The sequence below is a fragment of the Montipora foliosa genome, unplaced genomic scaffold (genome assembly GCF_036669935.1).
Source record: "Montipora foliosa isolate CH-2021 unplaced genomic scaffold, ASM3666993v2 scaffold_405, whole genome shotgun sequence".
Classification (NCBI taxonomy): Eukaryota; Metazoa; Cnidaria; class Anthozoa; order Scleractinia; family Acroporidae; genus Montipora; species Montipora foliosa.
This window is the reverse complement of record NW_027179707.1, coordinates 265,001-273,434: the sequence shown is the minus strand read 5'-3', so window position 1 is coordinate 273,434 and position 8,434 is coordinate 265,001.

Here is an 8,434-nt window from a genome sequence, read left to right as displayed (position 1 = left end):
CCATTTAAGCATCGCCTCATCAAAAAGACAAGATATTGGGAGCAGGCTGTTGCGGGTGTTTGGTTAAGAACTGCCCTGTCACACAGCTATCGCTGTTCCCCATTTTTCTAGGACTCTCAGATATTACTCGCTTTGTAGTTCAATCGTGTATGGGTAGCCAGGGCATCAAAGATGTACTTCGTCTTTGTTATGTGGTGATGCCTTCTGATATTATTGGTGGGTTTAAGCTATAGACTCGTCCATCGCTACTAATGTTATTGTGTAATGAAGTGGCAATCAGAAGAGAAAGAAAAAGAAAGATGACCAAGATACTGTTCATTGTAACAATTGTATCGTTAATTCTAGTGACACCATTACCAATTGGCGGTCTTTATGATTATGGTTTTCTCCAGGTGAAATTATTTGAAACAATTTCTTCCACCCAACAAGGCTCCATGTTATTATATTCAACATTGCTTAATTTTACGGACACTTCTCTTATAAAATCCATTGTTATACGCATTTAAAAATGCCACAGAGTTCAAAAGCAGCTCTGTTTGATTATTGCGTTGTAGATTCTCGCTCGGAGCCAGTTTAGGTTTTCCCCCTATATGCAGGGACGCGGCCGGAGCGCAATTTGTATTGGGGGGGCTGGGTAACACGCAAGTGCCGGAGACCGCCAACTTGTAGGGGGTTTCTGGGAAATTCACCGCTAGAAAGATTTGAAATCTTATAGCTCGGAAATGCTACTTTCAGGCATTTGCGACACACGATATCAAAAACATAAACGTGGATCAACCGTAAAATGAGAGATGTTTTACGACGTACTTTTTTTTGTGCTTGAAATTGGGGCGCCTAAACCCCCCAGTTCCCCCCCGGCTCCCGCCGTCCCTGTATATGACTTGAAAAGTCAGGGAGTTTTCACTCAGTTAACTGAATGAATGAATGGTATTTACTAAATATGTAAATAACTGAGGGTTTTAAATTTTCGTGACTGACTTCTCTCTTTGTTTTTAATTGGAAAAACACGTAATTCAAGTAAGATGTAAAAGAAGATCTGTGAAATGCGAGCACATGCTAAGATTGGGATCCATTCAGATATCTATTAAAGTTTGTAAGGAGCATTGTTTGCTGCTTTTGGTAGGGTTTACGTTTTTTGGCCTCAGACAGATAGTCACCGTTTGCGATCAAAAAAAATATTGTTCCAAACCCGTTTTCTACCCTGAACAGACTCACTGGGAACATCAAAAAAGCTGTCAAACTAGTCAGAGGAACGTTTTGATGACGATCGGCATCGGCCAGTGTAGCCGCGTACGTAGCAAACAGGATGGGAAAAGACGGCAGATGCGGTGAAGTAGGAAGGGGAGCAGAAAAAAATAAGGCTCGCTTATGCTCATGTGAACGTTGAATGTCTGACGTTTGCTTTGAGCCTGCTATCCGAATCAAACAACCGATCCTGGTCATCTGTCAAGCCTTGTTTTGACAAGGTGTCAAATGGGGACCCTAGACATTGATAGTCCCATATCAAAGGATGTATGTCTTGAAAACTAGACAGAGCTGTCCAAAACGACTGCGCAATGTCGCGCAATGCCTTCGAGGGAAGCTGGGGGATGATAGAATAAAACCATAGCAATCCGGTAATTTTCACCCAGGGCCCAAGGAGACGGAGGTCAACTGTTGCTAAAACGGGGATCCCGTTTAAACCGCGTGGGGGTGACCTATAAAAAGGAAAGCTTCCTAAGGGAGATTTTGTATAATGTGGTTCAACTTGGCGGACGCCAATTTTTGAATGGTCCCACGCGTCGTGGTTGAGAGCAATGGTAAAATGAGCTCAATATATGGCGCTTTACCATTGGTTAAAATAATATATTACTTATATCGAAAAGCATATTCTATTGGTTATCGACCAAAGGGACCTATCCAACATAATGGGCTGCTGGTACGCTTGCTGGTTGCTGCTCGCGTCCGCTGGTAGAGACCATCACCTGCGTTCGGTCTGTACAGGCGAACTCGGTCAAGATTCTCCCATACAGACCTCCCGCTCGGTTAATAAGAACTAAGTAGCAATAGTGTAGTCGCTCCAGAGTGCAGACATGTATAAATTTTATTTAAAATACTGCAAGAAGACATAATGGCTTCATATTATTAGTCCACTGGTACTGCTAAGGAAAGTGTGCAATATTCTTTTGTTCATCTTAACTGCATGTCAAGTTAATGAAGGATAAAAATTAAGATTAAGACCAATAAATTGTCCTCTTTTTCTCTAGATGAACTTTTGATAGACGATTATCATAACATTCAGGCCAAAAAGGTTCCAACAAAACTATAGTTCTTCCGTGCAATTCACATAGCACCAGGCTTGGTGGACCAACAAATTCCAGCAGTATTACGTCCTCCAGACGTGTCCGTTCACAGGCCTGTGGAGGTCAAAGTTAAAGGAGAAATTGTATTTGTTCCGGTGGTATAGATGAGCAAGTCGTCTGTAATAAAATGCAACAAGCACTTGTTAACATGAGAAAAACTTTCAGGACACAGCCTCCTGTCATGCTGTAGTTAGATTCAAAGAGACTGAAAGAACCCCAAGTAGCATTTCCTTAATAATTATTCTGTGTGCACAGTTTTGAAGGATTCATGCAGTTGATGCAACGAAGTAGAGTACATATTGTGCAATCATTATGAAGTTCAACTGTTATTGTGATGACATTTCATACTTGTAAATAGTTTCATTTTTTCATTGCATTGTATAATGTTTCACTGATCTCAAGCTTGTTTATTGAATTTATTGCAAAATGAATGACACAGCTGGTTTTTAATGACACTTACATAAAAGCTTATGTAAGATTATAATACAGTAAGCTTATATTAAAATATATATTTTTAAATACAAGGTGAGTTGAACGAGCGTTTATATGGGCTACTGCAAAAAAGGTTTTCGGTCAGTTAGCTGTAAAATGTAATTCTCAATTAGCCGATGCAACCACTAAACAGTCTAAAGAAATCAAAGTTCAACTAGCTGTTGTTCACGAAATCAAAAGAGCATCGTAAGCGCTGTCTACATGTAAATTAAAGGAATAAAATTCGTTACTCACCTTTCAATATTCAAGACTTTATGCAAAAAGGGCCACAGTCTAAAACAACTGAACGAAGATACACGAGCTTCTTGGAAAGGGACAGCACATAAAACGATGTAAAATAGACCGCAAAACAATACCCTTCGTGACAGATCTTTGATTCGGGAAGAACGCTTGGAGTCGGTATTAGGGAGCTTCAGCAGGCGCGCTTTTGAGACGCGGACGGCAACCGGAAAAGAAAATTTCGCGTACCAGGACAGTGGTGTCTCATATATTTTATACTAATCATCTCTAATGGAGGAAAGATACTTATCAATATAAATGTGGTAGTGGACAGACAAGTTAAAATGGAAAACAGCTCACTTCCGGTCGCCGTCCGCGTCTCAAAAACATACGTGCTCAAACTCCCCAATATTTTTTCGCCGATCACGCAGGATATACCCAAGTTTTAACTTATTCCTCGATATATCTTCGCGAAAAAAACGTCGATATAAACCTTCCAGATGTCAAATTATAATTTGCGAAAGCAGAAGAAGGAACTATTCGCGGTTTGGTGCCAAAAGAAAAGAAAACGACAGCACAACTTCACATCATCACGTTGGAGCCGAAATTTGCTCTTGTTGACACCGCGGCAAAATGAGTGCGCATGCTCCGCTTCGAACACATTTGATTCATTTGATTCGAGCTTTTGAGCTCTTTGTTTTTGAGTTTATTCGGCGGTGAAGGAAAAGTTCTATTGGGCCTTTTGATGATCAAGATCTCCCGCTCAACATGGACTCGACAGAAAAACTAAACAGTAGTTCCGAGTTGTTTCCAACGAGAAAGTCAAAAGAGGTAAGCTTATTTTAGGCATGAAATATTTATTTGTTTATGTCGTTTCCATGGAAGTTATCTTTGCCAAACCATGTTTGCTCGTGTTTCGGTCACACCGTTGAAGACCTAAAAGTTGTAAATTTTAAACTAATAACATTTTTCGTTTACTGTTTTTCGCCTAAGGGCAATTCCTCTAAAAACGCGGAGGGTTTTGACAAAACAGAAGTTTTAACCTCTGACATGTGCTACGAGAGCCATGGATTTTTCTGTGACCTGGTTCTCCACAGCAAGAGCAATGGTTTGTATGGTCATGATGGTGATGCTCTTTCTTTTCCGGCTCTGTGTTGCTTTGCACGACACACCAGGTTGTGGTATGATTAAATTTAATTGATCTCTAGATTTCTGTTGATTTCATTGTCCCAGTCATCTGACCTGAAGAAATCTTGTGGAAAGTGTTGATATCTGGCTGGCTGTCATTTTGACTGTCATTACTTTCAAGATGTGAGCAACTGTTTTTTATCTGCATTGTTAGACAAAACCTCTTATTAAGGGAGTCAGTTAAGTTGTTTAGTTTTTTTATAAAGGGATCTTTACAAATAGAGCACAGATTTCCATGTTTTTTTCAAGTATCTTAAGTGACATCTGTGCATGAAAATGACCAAATGATAATTATATTATTGTTTTACTTTGATCAGTTTCCTGTTGTTTCTTAAACATGTCATTTATTCTTATTGCAGTGCTTGAGTCTAAAATTCTTCCTGGTGTGTGTGTGCTGATCTGGTCAAACCATGCATGGCAAGCAACATTCCAGATTGTTTTCAGAGATTGTGATGAGGATTTCAGCGTTGAATATTTTATTGGTTTTATGATGAAAAAAGCCAGGGTTGTTATTCATCTCTCATTTTTTCCTGCATGAGATCCTGCATGATGACAACAGTATTACAGCAAATTAAACATCACAGATGTGAGCATGTCAGTGATTAATACAAGATGGTTTCCAAACAGCTCTTCAAAATTGTCTAGAAAAGGGACGATAATTATTTACTTGCCACACCTTCTAAGTCAATGTTTGAACAAGCAAATATAATTTGGTTTTTTAATTGAAGTAAACTGTTTTACTTTCATTAATACAGCTGTATGTTATTCTAGTCTTTCTCTTGCTGAGCATGGGTTTGGATATTAAGTTCTGAGAATGCTCCTACTTGTAATAGTCTTAATAATGAATATACGGTACTTACAACAATAAAATTAGAGAGATATTTGAGTTACTGTACATTGTGTTTTGTGGTAACACATACCATAGTAGTTGTTGTTGAAAAGGAATCAGATAGAGTCATTGTGGGTCCAGATAGAGCCATTGTGGGTCTATCATTGGGTAGTGAAACTGAATCAGTTGTGCATAATAAAATGTTAAAGTATGAAGCAGAATGCCTCTAGTTTTGCTGGATGTATGATTACATTCCTCTCTCAGTATCTTTACACACAGTGCAAAATTTAGGCTGGATTTTTGCTGGTGCAATGCATGCAAAAGTGAAATCAGTATTTTCCAAACACATGCAGGTGAATGGTTTCTTATTTCATTATCATGATTCTCATGTCTCCCCACCCTCATCCCAGCAAGGCTCTACAAGGTGATTGACAAAGCTGGAGAAAAAAATTACAGTTACCAGCCAGCTGCAGGAAAAATACTGGAAAAATATTTTCAACGATGGACCACTACCAAACTCCAAGTAAAAGGGAAACATCAAGTAGCATTGGAGTCAAATTTATACTTAGTTTCAAAACTTTTTTGCGATCCTCTCTTAAAATTAAGACATATTTTCTTTCTTTATTGCCTCGCTCTTGTAAAAGTAACTAGTGTTGTAAAATATGAGAATGGAGGGCAGGTAAGTGACTTATCCAAGTTGCCGAATGAGTGGGATGCGTGCATGAAAAGAACTTAAGCTTATTTCTCACTTTCAAATGATTCCAATGAAAGAAACAGACGATTTCCTCATTCAACAGGAGCAACATAAGCCATCTTCGCAGAAGGAATTATCATTGTGCCCTTGCAAAGATGTTTACCCGTCGTTTCCTTCTCAGTGCACAGTTTTCCCCCCAGAGGTTTACCAAAGCAGAGACCATTGCGACTAATAACATTACGAACTTCGACCTTTTGATCTAGCGCTCGAATGCAAGGTAAAATTCTCCTGGTTTGAACTATAGTTTTTGGTTTGAAAAGACACACGGAAGATTAGTCTTTCAGGAAGCTCTCTTCAAATTTAAACCTTATCAAAGTAGTGTTGTCCTTATCATCGCAAAATGAAAACAAACACAGAGAATTTAAATTGCCGCCATTTTGCCGCGCTGTTGTTTCTATTGCAAATTTAATTGGTACCAGTCCCTCGCGCGTGGAAACGACTCGCGCGTGGCTCAAGCCTGCGCACTCATTTTGCCGCGGTGTCGCTCTTGTTGTCATGACACCTTGCACATGCGCAGTCGTTTTGCTGCTCTGTCCTGTCGTGTAAAGGGGGCGAAATACTTCGCGCGCAACATTGTTTCGTTGCAATTTTGGGTCGATGTCTCCTGTTTTTCACCAACTTGTCGCGCAACAAAAACATTTGTTGCGGATTGAAGAAAGTTGTTGCGAAAAGTAGAGCGCGGATCTACTCTGAGCAACAATTTTGGCTTTGTTGCTCGTTTTTCATCAAGCTCACAACTTGTCGCGCAACAAATGTGCTCGTGCACTAGCAAATCAACCAATCAGCGCCCTGAATTTCTTCAACCCGCAACAAATGTTTTTCTTGCGGTTCAAGTTGATCACGCAAGGTGAAAAACGGGAAACATCGACAAAAAATTGTAACGAAACAATGTTGCGCGACAAGTTGAGGGTTTTTGTATCTCGTCTTTCGCTGCCTTAAACTAGCTAGAGCTGGAGCATTGCCTCCTCAGCTGGAGTATTGCCTCCTTGATCAGCTCTAAACTTGAGCCCGTGAAGTGTTCACGAGATACTGGTCACAGTGGCATACATAGAGGGGTGGACGGTGGTAGGGTCGTACGGTGACCAAAACAACATTTTCTCGCATCTATGGGTTACTACCATATTTTCTTAACTATGATGCTCCGCGTGCGCGCGCCTTCGGCACGCGCGGAGCTCTGCTACAACAACAATATGTAAACATTACTCTTCGTGCTTTCAAATATTTAAAAGGTAGAGGGATTTAGGAGAAAAGGAGAAGAAAGCAGTCTAGGTAAAAGAACAATATGTAAAGAGGAAAACTACGCACTAAACTTAACTTCAGTTAGAATTTAATTCTTTATCTTGTTAGTTAAGCCTCATTTACACCAGCAAGTTTTCCTTGACAAGCCACTTGTCAAGGAAAACTTTCCCACTGTACACACTAGCAAGTTCTCCTTGAAACGTTTTTCCTTGACAAGTTTTCCTTGGTAATGTAAATGGAAAATATAGCAAGTTTTCCTTGAAAAGTGCACTTGACAAGTAATTTACACTAGCAAATATCGTCCTTGACAAGTTTTTCCTTGAAAAGTGTCCTTGTTGAAAAACTAGTATGCCAGTTTTTGAACAAGGACACTTGTCAAGGAAAAAATTGTCATATTACTCCCTTTACACTGCCAAGGAAAAGTTGTGAAGGAAACCTTGCCGGTGTAAGTGAGGCTTTAAGGTATCTTTCTCGGCATAGGAGTTTTCAGTTTCTAGAATTCAATTAGTTTTGTTCTAATAGTTTTTTTAAAAGAATTTCTGGATACGTTTTTGAGATTAGTTGGTATCCCATTCTAGATGGAATGGGATACCAACTCGAACAGGTTCGAGGGTCAAATTTTTCCAAAATTGTGATATTTGGCGTACATAAACTATGTGATCTAGGATTTCTTATGTAGAAAGAAAAATCAGAAATCTCTTTTCACTCCGGAGTTATTGTAAGTTTCCCTTTTTGCGTGACTCATTACGTCACAGTTCAGAGGTGTTGAGCTGTCAACACCGCTGGACCACCAGGGAATTTGGTGCTGGAGAATGACTTTCAAACGCGCGTTATCACAACATTGCATTGCTTGCGTCGCTTGCTTGTGTGTAGTCGTGGTTTTGGATGGAGAGAGAGAAAAGGCTGATCGACGCTATCGCAAAAAGAAATCACAGTGATAACAATGGGGGTGACAGGCCTACACAAATCCTATCCACGTGTTTTAGCCAGCTTAGAGTTTGGCTCGAACGAGTATGCCTTTTAAGGATCTGCTCTTTCTGTACGGAATGATCAGGTGATCTTGAAATATTTTGCTAAGTAGTGGTTGTTGCTGGATTAAATGCCATTTTTGCATGAGTATTTGTTTACGAATTTGCTATCGTACCTAAAATGTACAAGGACAGATTCAAGTTATTATAACTTTCACATGCAGTCCGCGGAAAAAGATGGCAAAGCGACGAAAAGCTTAGCCGACCATTATTTAGACTTACCCTAAAAGCCATCTGTGGCTTTACATAACGCGCCAAATGGCTCTTCTGTTATATTTTGCAGTAATCAGAAGGAAAGATAAGCATGGCAAAAACAGGTAGAGATGTGTGCTAGGAACCCTGC